Raw genomic sequence first — 12,228 nt, 5'->3', positions numbered from 1 at the left:
GCTGTTAACCTGCGATTTCTGAGGCTGGTGACTCGAATAAACTTATCCTCAGAAGCAGAGGTGACTCTTGGTCTTCCTTTCCTGGGGCGGTCCTCATGTGAGCCAGTTTCTTTTTAGTGCTTGATGGTTTTGGCAACTGCACTTGGGGACACTTTCAAAGTTTGCCCAATTTTTCTGACTGAATGACCTTCATTTCTTAAAGTAATGATGGCCACTCGTTTTTCTTTACTTAGCTGCTTTTTTCTTGCCATAATACAAATTCTACCAGTCTATTCAGTAGGATTATCAGCTGTGTATCCACCAGACTACTGCACAACACAACTGATGGTCCCAACCCCATTTATAAGACAAGAAATCCCACTTATTAAACCTGACAGGGCACATCTGTGAAGTGAAAACCATTTCCGGTGACTACCTCTTGAAGCTCATCAAGAGAATGCCAAGAGCGTGCAAAGCAGTCATTAAAGCAAAAGGTGGCTACTTTGAAGAACCTAGAGTATAAGACATATTTTCAGTTGTTTCACACTTTTTTGCTAAGTATATAATTCCACATGTGTTAATTCATAGTTTTGATGCCTTCAGTGTGAATGTACAATTTTCAAAGTCATGAAAATACAGAAAAATCTTTAAATGAGAAGTTGTGTCCAAACTTTTGGTCTGTGCTGTATACATATAAAGTCTTCAGAGTTAAGTATGTAAAGTGCAGTGCACAGAGAATCCTAACCTAAATTAACATGGTGCAATAATGAACCCCTCATGCAGCGCTGACATGTACAGTAGTAGTACATGGAGCAAACCATTTGTTAGTATATGTGTATATATACCACAAACACCACACGCAGGATGCATGCACTCCAACGCGGGTTTCACAGATACTCTAGATCAGGGAGTGACCAAAAGTAGGGGATAGAGCATGACATACTGTATATACTCTGGGTTAATTAGTAATCCGGTCTCCACTGGACGCTTATTACCGGGTGCATGATTGCATCCCGCTGCTATGGCTGCACCTCCACCAGGCACCCAACCGCGACGTCACCATTCAGCGTGCGCCAGAAAGCGCGAGCCCAGAAGCAAGGAGGACATGCGCACAAATCCAGGCATCATATTAGTAATAGGCAAAAGTAAGGGCAAAACAAAAAAATATAAGAATAAACATACATATATGCATGAATGGGCTAAACTTTAGCATATCAAATCAGGCACCACATCAATAATGAGCAGTTCAATTGTGGGTGAAAGGTTAAACTTGATGGACCAAGGTCTTTATTCAACCTACGTTACTGTGAGGTTCTGAGACTTTCTATCATTGTTTTTTCATGTTGTGCTTGGATTTTGTTTTTTCCCTGCAGCCATCTTGCTTTCTGTTTTGTGCATCCATTTTGCCCTCAGTTGTAATGGAGTCTTCAGCCTCTACGTCTCCACCCTGTTTTTCTGCCATTTGCACTTAAGCAGCCTCAGCTGTTAGTTCAGTGCTTCTGAATCCTGTCTGCAGCCAGTCTGTAACATTGCTTCCTGAAGCCTCTGGACTAAGCTCTTCAAGTCAGCTTCACTCTCTGAGGAATCCTCATTGTTTACCTGCCTGTCTGAAGTTCCCATTTATGGATCTGAGTCTTCTTACCTGCTGGATCACTTGACTATTGCTCTACTCAAAGGACTTCCCAGCAACCGAAAGAGAGACTTTGCTTATTGCTTAAAGACTGTCTTTTGTTGTTGTGCCTTTTGCAACCCCGGGGAATCCGGGGTTATTCCAGTTACACCAGGAGGTGTTCTCTTTGCTCAGAGACTTATATTTTACTGTGCATCTGCTTGTATGATGTAATACAAGAATATTACTTTATCAAGATCTGTGTTTCGTGTACTTCCTTTGCACTCATGCCAAGACTCCATATACACTGAATTCTACACATTACACGATTCAGAAGCCACAAGATGGAGTCAGCTGGGTCTGGGAGTATTGATGCCTGCATTAAGAAATTGTATGAGGTGACTAATTCAATTCTCACTGATTTGCAGACTTTAAAGGCGAACTTTGCAGGTCTGCAGGATCATAGCGATCACAGCCTACAGGTGCTTGGTCAAAATTTTCGAGATTTCTGCACCCGGACTGAAGCTCTGGAGGAGTTAGTTCGTGCACCGGTTGCACCCCCAGCTTTGGGCCTCCCCAAATTACCACCTTTTCGCTTTGGCGGAGAACGAGAAAAATTCAGGGGATTCCTCAATCAATGCAAACTGTTTTTTGCCACCCAGGCATCACAATACCTTACTGACCGATCTAAGGTACTAACAATAATCATGTTTCTCACTGACAAGGCCCTAGCGTGGGTGAACCCTTTGATTGAGACTAATGATGCATGTCTGGACGATCTAAATACTTTCATGTTGGCCCTGGGGCAAATGTTTGATGATCCCAATCGCAGTGCTACGGCAGAAGCTGCCATGCTAACCTTGCGTCAAGGAAAAAGCTCAGTAGCAGAATATGCGCTGGATTTTAGGAGATGGGCCCTCGACACTACTTGGAATAGCTCCGCCAAGAAATCCATTTTCCGGAAGGGGTTGTCTTCTGAAGTTAAAGATGAACTCGCCCGTGCTGACCTTCCCACTGCTTTAGGAGATTTCATCAATTTCTGCATCCGGATCGATGCCCGGCTTACCGAACGTAGACAGGAGAGATGGTCGGCAATTAATCGTGTTAACAGATACCTTCCTCCCTCTCCAACTAGAGACTTTGTTCCTTGGACTACTCGAGAAGCTGAACCTGAACCCATGCAAGTGGACTCTCTACAGAAACGGGTCAGTGACGCACGCAAGGAGCATCGGTTGAAGGAGAATCTATGTTTCTACTGCGGTAAGTCCGGGCACTTCATTATAAACTGTCCCAGCCATTCCCGTAAGGCTACTGCTGCAGTTATACACTGTGAATGCTGTGAAAAGGGGTCTGTGATGGCGGCTCTGGAACTCTTGTCTGACCCGGCTGCACCTATAGATATTGACTATTCAGACTTAAACTCTGTCACATCTGAGCCTGATTCACATATCAATGCTGCAATTTTTCTGGTTTCCTCTGCTGTGTCTCGTCCGAACTGCAACAAGAACAGTTCTCATTGTCTTCTTTCTATTAAACTCTGGATAAATGCTGTTTGGGTGTCCACTTCAGCTATGATTGATTCTGGAGCTAGCGGCAATTTTATGGACATTTCCTTTGCCCAAAGACACGGAATATGTTCTGTGAAGAGGACAACCCCTGTACAGATGGAGACAGTGGATGGCTCTCTGTTAAGTTCAGGACCCGTGGATCAGGAGACGGGACCCCTCAAGGTTTTCATGGGGAAAGGTCATCTAGAGAGACTGTCGTTTATGCTCATCACTTCTCCACATTTCCCCATTATTTTAGGATTACCTTGGTTGCAGATTCAGAACCCTACAATAAATTGGGAAACCAAAGAGCTGCATTTCCCGGAGAAGAAGACAATTCCCGGGGTTATGATTTGCTCCACTACGGTAATTTCCACACCATCAGTCTTCAAGCTGCCGCCCATGTATAGTGAGTATGCTGACATCTGTGATAAGAAGAATGCTGATCAGCTTCCTCCCCATCGTCCCTATGACTGCCCAATTGAACTATTGCCAGGTGCAGCAATACCCTTTGGTAATATTTACCCTCTGGCAGGTCCAGAACTAAAGGCGTTGAAAGACTATATCGATGAAAATCTAGCTAAGGGCTTTATACGTCCCTCTTCTTCCCCTGCAGGTGCACCCATCTTTTTTGTAAAGAAAAAGGACGGATCTCTTAGACCCTGTATAGATTATCGGGAGCTTAATAAGGTCACCATCAGGAATCGCTACCCACTACCCTTGATCCCCGAATTGTTGGAGAGGGTACGACAGGCTAAGATTTTTACTAAATTAGATCTTCGTGGGGCCTACAATCTTGTCCGCATTAGGCCAGGTGATGAGTGGAAGACAGCTTTCAGGTCACGTTACAGACATTTTGAATATCAAGTCATGCCGTTCGGCTTATGCAATGCATTAGCAACATTTCAACATTTAGCCAATGACATCTTCAGGGATCTTTTGGATACATTTGTGGTGATTTATTTGGACGATATTTTAATTTTCTCTAATTCCATAGATGAACATCATGAACATGTGAGGACGGTCTTGGGACGTCTAAGAATGCACCACCTCTATATCAAGCCTGAGAAATGCGAGTTTCATGTAACTAAGATCCAGCTTTTGGGGTACGTAATTTCTTCACAGGGAATAACCATGCACGTAAGGAAGACTCAGGCTATTCAGGACTGGCCAGTGCCCAGGAATGTGAAAGAGGTTCAGCGCTTAATCGGCTTTGCAAATTTTTACAGGCGTTTTATCAGGAACTTTTCTGAAATAGTGTCACCCATCACACAGCTGACCCGTATGAAGTCTACCTTTGCCTGGACCTCTCAAGCCCAAGAAGCATTCTCCCGTCTTAAGATCAGATTCACGACGGCACCCATCTTGGTGCATCCAGATCCTGAACTCGCTTTCATAATAGAGGTGAATGCTTCAGACTGTGCCATTGGAGCTATACTCTCCCAAAGGATAGGTGAGAACAGTATCTTACATCCCTGTGCTTTCTTTTCTCAGCGATTGTCGTCAGCAGAAAAGAACTATGAAGAAGGGAACAGAGAACTGCTGGCCATTATTGCCGTCTTCAAGGAATTGAGACATCATCTTCAAGGAGCATCTCAGCAGATAGTTGTACTGACGGACCACCGCAATCTGGAATTCATTAGGTCGGCCAAGTGCCTGACCCCTCGTCAGGCCCGCTGGAGTCTTTTTCTAAATCAATTTAATTTTGTAATTTCCTATAGGCCTGGTTCCCGCAATGGAAAGGCCAATGCATTATCTAGCATCCACTCAATTGAGACCACTCCAATCATGACTCCTAATACCATTCTTCCTGATTCCAAGGTCCTGGGGGTGATCCATAATCAAGATTTATTAAATGACATTAAGGAAGCTTATCAACTGGATTCCTTGTTAGAACAACCTTCTAACTAGAGATGAGCGTTGTTCGACTCGAACTGTTCGCCAATCTCAAATTTGAGCTGTTTTGGGCGGTGTTCGAGCCGTTTGGCGAACACGAACGATTTGAAAAAAATTTGGCTGTTCGAGGTTATGTTCAATAACTGTTCGTGCACCAAAATCATAACTCGATTTTTTCTCAGTAATGCTGAAAATTAATGTTAATACGTAGTTTGAGTGTACAGTGGGGCGGGGGGGGGGGGGGGAGGGGCAGGGGATGGATCTCTGCAGGAATAATGAAGATCTCCATTTTTTTTTCTCTTTCCCGCATTTACAGTGGGGAGGTGCAGTCTGTCAGCCTATCAGCAGCGCACACACGGAGCGAAGTGCTTTTTTTCAAACACAAGCAAGGGCATGTGTCATTGGCAGTGTATGTCACATGTCCTTGCCCTATAAGACCCAGCCATTTTCCCCGTCGCCACCATTTTCTCACTGCTGCAGCTGCGTGTTAGACGGCACCGCTGTTGCTGTGTGCGCTATACCTTGTTAATTTAAAGCCAATTTTCGCACAAATCTACAGATAAATTGGGAGTAGGGAATAGTTGTGATTGCAGTCCTTTTAAGGACTAGGTTACAGCATTTCCTACGACTATTATCAGGCAGGTCTGTGCTCTTAAATAGATAGGTTGGGAGTAAAGACTAATTGTAATTGCAGTCCTTTTCAGGACTAAGTTAGATCAGTTCCTATCAGTTTTTGCCAGGCAGGTCTGTGCCAGTGCTGTGCAAGTTTTTTTCACAGCATTTGGCTAAATCTAGCAAAGCTAATCCTTTTTGGCCTATTGCAGAGTGTGTTAGTCAGTGGAGTAGCCTATCTCTGTTGCAAGCTACACCACCTGTGTATAGAATACCAATTTTTTACTGCACCTAGTGAAGTAAAACCTTTTGGGCATAGCATCATTCTATAAGTCCATCTATACTGACCTCCATCAGGTTGCAAATTAAAAATAATTTTTATCTGCATCTAGCTCTGAAAAATATTTGGCCTTCTAGCAGTGTGTGAGACTTGTTCTATTAGTCCATCTATACTGACCTCCATCAGGTTGCAAATTGAATATAATTTTTTTCTGCATCTAGCTCTGAAAAAATATTTGGCCTTCTAGCAGTGTGTGGGACTTGTTCTATTAGTCCATCTATACTGACCTCCATCAGGTTGCAAATTGAATATAATTTTTTTCTGCATCTAGCTCTGAAAAAATATTTGGCCTTCTAGCAGTGTGTGGGACTTGTTCTATTAGTCCATCTATACTGACCTCCATCAGGTTGCAAATTAAAAATAATTTTTATCTGCATCTAGCTCTGAGAAAATATTTGGCCTTCTAGCAGTGTGTATGACTTGTTCTATTAGTCCATCTATACTGACCTCCATCAGGTTGCAAATTAAAAATAATTTTTATCTGCATCTAGCTCTGAAACATTTTTTGGCCTTCTGGCAGTGTGTGGGACTTGTTCTATTAGTCCATCTATACTGACCTCCATCAGGTTGCAAATTGAATATAATTTTTTTCTGCATCTAGCTCTGAAAAAATGTTTGGCCTTCTAGCAGTGTGTGGGACTTGTTCTATAGGCCATCTATACTGACCTCCATCAGGTTGCAAATTGAATATAATTTTTTTCTGCATCTAGCTCTGAAAAAATATTTGGCTTTCTAACAGTGTGTGGGACTTGTTCTATTAGTCCATCTATACTGACCTCCATCAGGTTGCAAATTAAAAATAATTTTTATCTGCATCTAGCTCTGAAAATTTGTTTGGCCTTCTAGCAGTGTGTGGGACTTGTTCTATTAGTCCATCTATACTGACCTCCATCAGGATGCAAATTGAATATCATTTTTTTCTGCATCTAGCTCTGAAAAAATATTTGGCCTTCTAGCAGTGTGTGGGACTTGTTCTATTAGTCCATCTATACTGACCTCCATCAGGTTGCAAATTAAAAATAATTTTTATCTGCATCTAGCTCTGAAAAAATATTTGGCCTTCTAGCAGTGTGTGGTACTTGTTCTATTAGTCCATCTATACTGACCTCCATCAGGTTGCAAATTGAATATCATTTTTTTCTGCATCTAGCTCGGAAAAAATATTTGGCCTTCTAGCAGTGTGTGGGACTTGTTATATTAGTCCATCTATACTGACCTCCATCAGGTTGCAAATTAAAAATAATTTTTATCTGCATCTAGCTCTGAAAATTTTTTTGGCCTTCTGGCAGTGTGTGGGACTTGTTCTATTAGTCCATCTATACTGACCTCCATCAGGTTGCAAATTAAAAATAATTTTTATCTGCATCTAGCTCTGAAAAAATATTTGGCCTTCTAGCTCTATGTGGGACTTGTTCTATTAGTCCATCTATACTGACCTCCATCAGGTTGCAAATTAAAAATAATTTTTATCTGCATCTAGCTCTGAAAAAATATATGGCCTTCTAGCAGTGTGTGGGACTTGTTCTATTAGTCCATCTATACTGACCTCCATCAGGTTGCAAATTGAATATAATTTTTTTCTGCATCTAGCTCTGAAAAAATATTTGGCCTTCTAGCAGTGTGTGGGACTTGTTCTATAGGCCATCTATACTGACCTCCATCAGGTTGCAAATTGAATATAATTTTTTTCTGCATCTAGCTCTGAAAAAATATTTGGCCTTCTAGCAGTGTGTGGGACTTGTTCTATTAGTCCATCTATACTGACCTCCATCAGGTTGCAAATTAAAAATAATTTTTATCTGCATCTAGCTCTGAAAAATTTTTTGGCCTGCTAGCAGTGTGTGGGACTTGTTCTATTAGTCCATCTATACTGACTAGAGATGAGCGTTGTTCTACTCAAACTGTTCGCCAATCTCAAATTCGAGCTGTTTTGGGCGGTGTTCGAGCTGTTCGGCGAACACGAACGATTTGAGAAAAATTCGGCTATTCGAGGTTATGTTCGATAGCTGTTCGTGCACCAAAATCATAACTGGTTTTTTTCTCAGTAATGATGAAAATTAATGTTAATACGCAGTTTGAGTGTACAGCGGGGTGGGGGGAGGGGCAGGGGATGGATCTCTGCAGGAATAATGAAGATCTCCATTTTTTTTTCTCTTTCCCGCATTTGCAGTGGGGAGGTGCAGTCTGTCAGCCTATCAGCAGCGCACACACGGAGCGAACTGCTGTTTTTCACACAAGCAAGGGCATGTGTCATTGGCAGTGTATGTCACATGTCCTTGCCCTATAAGACCAAGCCATTTTCCCCGTCGCCACCATTTTCTCACTGCTGCAGCTGCGTGTTAGACGGCACCGCTGTTGCTGTGTGCGCTATACCTTGTTAATTTCAAGCCAATTTTCGCACAAATCTACAGATAGCTTGGGAGTAGGGAATAGTTGTGATTGCAGTCCTTTTAAGGACTAGGTTACAGCATTTCCTACGACTTTTATCAAGCAGGTCTGTGCTCTTAAATAGATAGATTGTGGGAGTAAAGACTAATTGTAATTGCAGTCCTTTTCAGGACTAGGTTACATCAGTTCCTATCAGTTTTTGCCAGGCAGGTCTGTGCCAGTGCTGTGCAAGTTTTTTTCACAGCATTTGGCTGAATCTAGCAAAGCTAATCCTTTTTGGCCTATTGCAGAGTGTGTTAGTCAGTGGAGTAGCCTATCTGTGTTGCAAGATATACCACCTGTGTATAGAATACCAATTTTTTTACTGCACCTAGTGAAGTAAAATCTTTTGGGCATAGCATCATTCTATTAGTCCATCTATACTGACCTCCATCAGGTTGCAAATTGAATATAATTTTTTTCTGCATCTAGCTCTGAAAAAATATTTGGGCTTCTAGCAGTGTGTGGGACTTGTTCTATTAGTCCATCTATACTGAACTCCATCAGGTTGCAAATTAAAAATAATTTTTATCTGCATCTAGCTCTGAAAAAATATTTGGCCTTCTAGCAGTGTGTGGGACTTTCTCTATTAGTCCATCTATACTGACCTCCATCAGGTTGCAAATTAAAAATAATTTTTATCTGCTTCTAGCTCTGAAAAAATATTTGGCCTTCTAGCAGTGTGTGGGACTTTCTCTATTAGTCCATCTATACTGACCTCCATCAGGTTGCAAATTAAAAATAATTTTTATCTGCATCTAGCTCTGAAAAAATATTTGGGCTTCTAGCTGTGTGTGGGACTTGTTCTATTAGTCCATCTATACTGACCTCCATCAGGTTGCAAATTGAATATAATTTTTTTCTGCATCTAGCTCTGAAAAAATATTTGGCCTTCTAGCAGTGTGTGGGACTTGTTCTATTAGTCCATCTATACTGACCTCCATCAGGTTGCAAATTAAAAATAATTTTTATCTGCATCTAGCTCTGAGAAAATATTTGGCCTTCTAGCAGTGTGTATGACTTGTTCTATTAGTCCATCTATACTGACCTCCATCAGGTTGCAAATTAAAAATAATTTTTATCTGCATCTAGCTCTGAAACATTTTTTGGCCTTCTGGCAGTGTGTGGGACTTGTTCTATTAGTCCATCTATACTGACCTCCATCAGGTTGCAAATTGAATATAATTTTTTTCTGCATCTAGCTCTGAAAAAATGTCTGGCCTTCTAGCAGTGTGTGGGACTTGTTCTATAGGCCATCTATACTGACCTCCATCAGGTTGCAAATTGAATATAATTTTTTTCTGCATCTAGCTCTGAAAAAATATTTGGCCTTCTAACAGTGTGTGGGACTTGTTCTATTAGTCCATCTATACTGACCTCCATCAGGTTGCAAATTAAAAATAATTTTTATCTGCATCTAGCTCTGAAAATTTGTTTGGCCTTCTAGCAGTGTGTGGGACTTGTTCTATTAGTCCATCTATACTGACCTCCATCAGGATGCAAATTGAATATCATTTTTTTCTGCATCTAGCTCTGAAAAAATATTTGGCCTTCTAGCAGTGTGTGGGACTTGTTCTATTAGTCCATCTATACTGACCTCCATCAGGTTGCAAATTAAAAATAATTTTTATCTGCATCTAGCTCTGAAAAAATATTTGGCCTTCTAGCAGTGTGTGGTACTTGTTCTATTAGTCCATCTATACTGACCTCCATCAGGTTGCAAATTGAATATAATTTTTTTCTGTATCTAGCTCGGAAAAAATATTTGGCCTTCTAGCAGTGTGTGAAACTTGTTCTATTAGTCCATGTATACTGACCTCCATCAGGTTGCAAATTGAATATAATTTTTTTCTGCATCTAGCTCTGAAAAAATATTTGGCCTTCTAGCAGTGTGTGGGACTTGTTCTATTAGTCCATCTATACTGACCTCCATCAGGTTGCAAATTAAAAATAATTTTTATCTGCATCTAGCTCTGAAAATTTTTTTGGCCTTCTGGCAGTGTGTGGGACTTGTTCTATTAGTCCATCTATACTGACCTCCATCAGGTTGCAAATTAAAAATAATTTTTATCTGCATCTAGCTCTGAAAAAATATTTGGCCTTCTAGCAGTGTGTGGGATTTGTTCTATTAGTCCATCTATACTGACCTCCATCAGGTTGCAAATTAAAAATAATTTTTATCTGCATCTAGCTCTGAAAAAATATATGGCCTTCTAGCAGTGTGTGGGACTTGTTCTATTAGTCCATCTATACTGACCTCCATCAGGTTGCAAATTGAATATAATTTTTTTCTGCATCTAGCTCTGAAAAAATATTTGGCCTTCTAGCAGTGTGTGGGACTTGTTCTATAGGCCATCTATACTGACCTCCATCAGGTTGCAAATTGAATATAATTTTTTTCTGCATCTAGCTCTGAAAAAATATTTGGCCTTCTAGCAGTGTGTGGGACTTGTTCTATTAGTCCATCTATACTGACCTCCATCAGGTTGCAAATTAAAAATAATTTTTATCTGCATCTAGCTCTGAAAAATTTTTTGGCCTGCTAGCAGTGTGTGGGACTTGTTCTATTAGTCCATCTATACTGACTAGAGATGAGCGTTGTTCTACTCGAACTGTTCGCCAATCTCAAATTCGAGCTGTTTTGGGCGGTGTTCGAGCTGTTCGGCGAACACGAACGATTTGAGAAAAATTCGGCTGTTCGAGGTTATGTTCGATAGCTGTTCGTGCACCAAAATCATAACTGGATTTTTTCTCAGTAATGATGAAAATTAATGTTAATACGCAGTTTGAGTGTACAGCGGGGTGGGGGGAGGGGCAGGGGATGGATCTCTGCAGGAATAATGAAGATCTCCATTTTTTTTTCTCTTTCCCGCATTTGCAGTGGGGAGGTGCAGTCTGTCAGCCTATCAGCAGCGCACACACGGAGCGAACTGCTGTTTTTCACACAAGCAAGGGCATGTGTCATTGGCAGTGTATGTCACATGTCCTTGCCCTATAAGACCAAGCCATTTTCCCCGTCGCCACCATTTTCTCACTGCTGCAGCTGCGTGTTAGACGGCACCGCTGTTGCTGTGTGCGCTATACCTTGTTAATTTCAAGCCAATTTTCGCACAAATCTACAGATAGCTTGGGAGTAGGGAATAGTTGTGATTGCAGTCCTTTTAAGGACTAGGTTACAGCATTTCCTACGACTTTTATCAAGCAGGTCTGTGCTCTTAAATAGATAGATTGTGGGAGTAAACACTAATTGTAATTGCAGTCCTTTTCAGGACTAGGTTACATCAGTTCCTATCAGTTTTTGCCAGGCAGGTCTGTGCCAGTGCTGTGCAAGTTTTTTTCACAGCATTTGGCTGAATCTAGCAAAGCTAATCCTTTTTGGCCTATTGCAGAGTGTGTTAGTCAGTGGAGTAGCCTATCTGTGTTGCAAGATATACCACCTGTGTATAGAATACCAATTTTTTTATTGCACCTAGTGAAGTAAAATCTTTTGGGCATAGCATCATTCTATTAGTCCATCTATACTGACCTCCATCAGGTTGCAAATTGAATATAATTTTTTTCTGCATCTAGCTCTGAAAAAATATTTGGGCTTCTAGCAGTGTGTGGGACTTGTTCTATTAGTCCATCTATACTGAACTCCATCAGGTTGCAAATTAAAAATAATTTTTATCTGCATCTAGCTCTGAAAAAATATTTGGCCTTCTAGCAGTGTGTGGGACTTTCTCTATTAGTCCATCTATACTGACCTCCATCAGGTTGCAAATTAAAAATAATTTTTATCTGCTTCTAGCTCTGAAAAAATATTTGGCCTTCTAGCA

Source organism: Phyllobates terribilis, unplaced genomic scaffold (genome assembly GCF_046119375.1).
Source record: "Phyllobates terribilis strain yellow unplaced genomic scaffold, ASM4611937v1 Scaffold_13__5_contigs__length_258822181, whole genome shotgun sequence".
NCBI classification, from domain to species: domain Eukaryota; kingdom Metazoa; phylum Chordata; class Amphibia; order Anura; family Dendrobatidae; genus Phyllobates; species Phyllobates terribilis.
Note: the sequence above shows the minus strand (reverse complement) of the source record.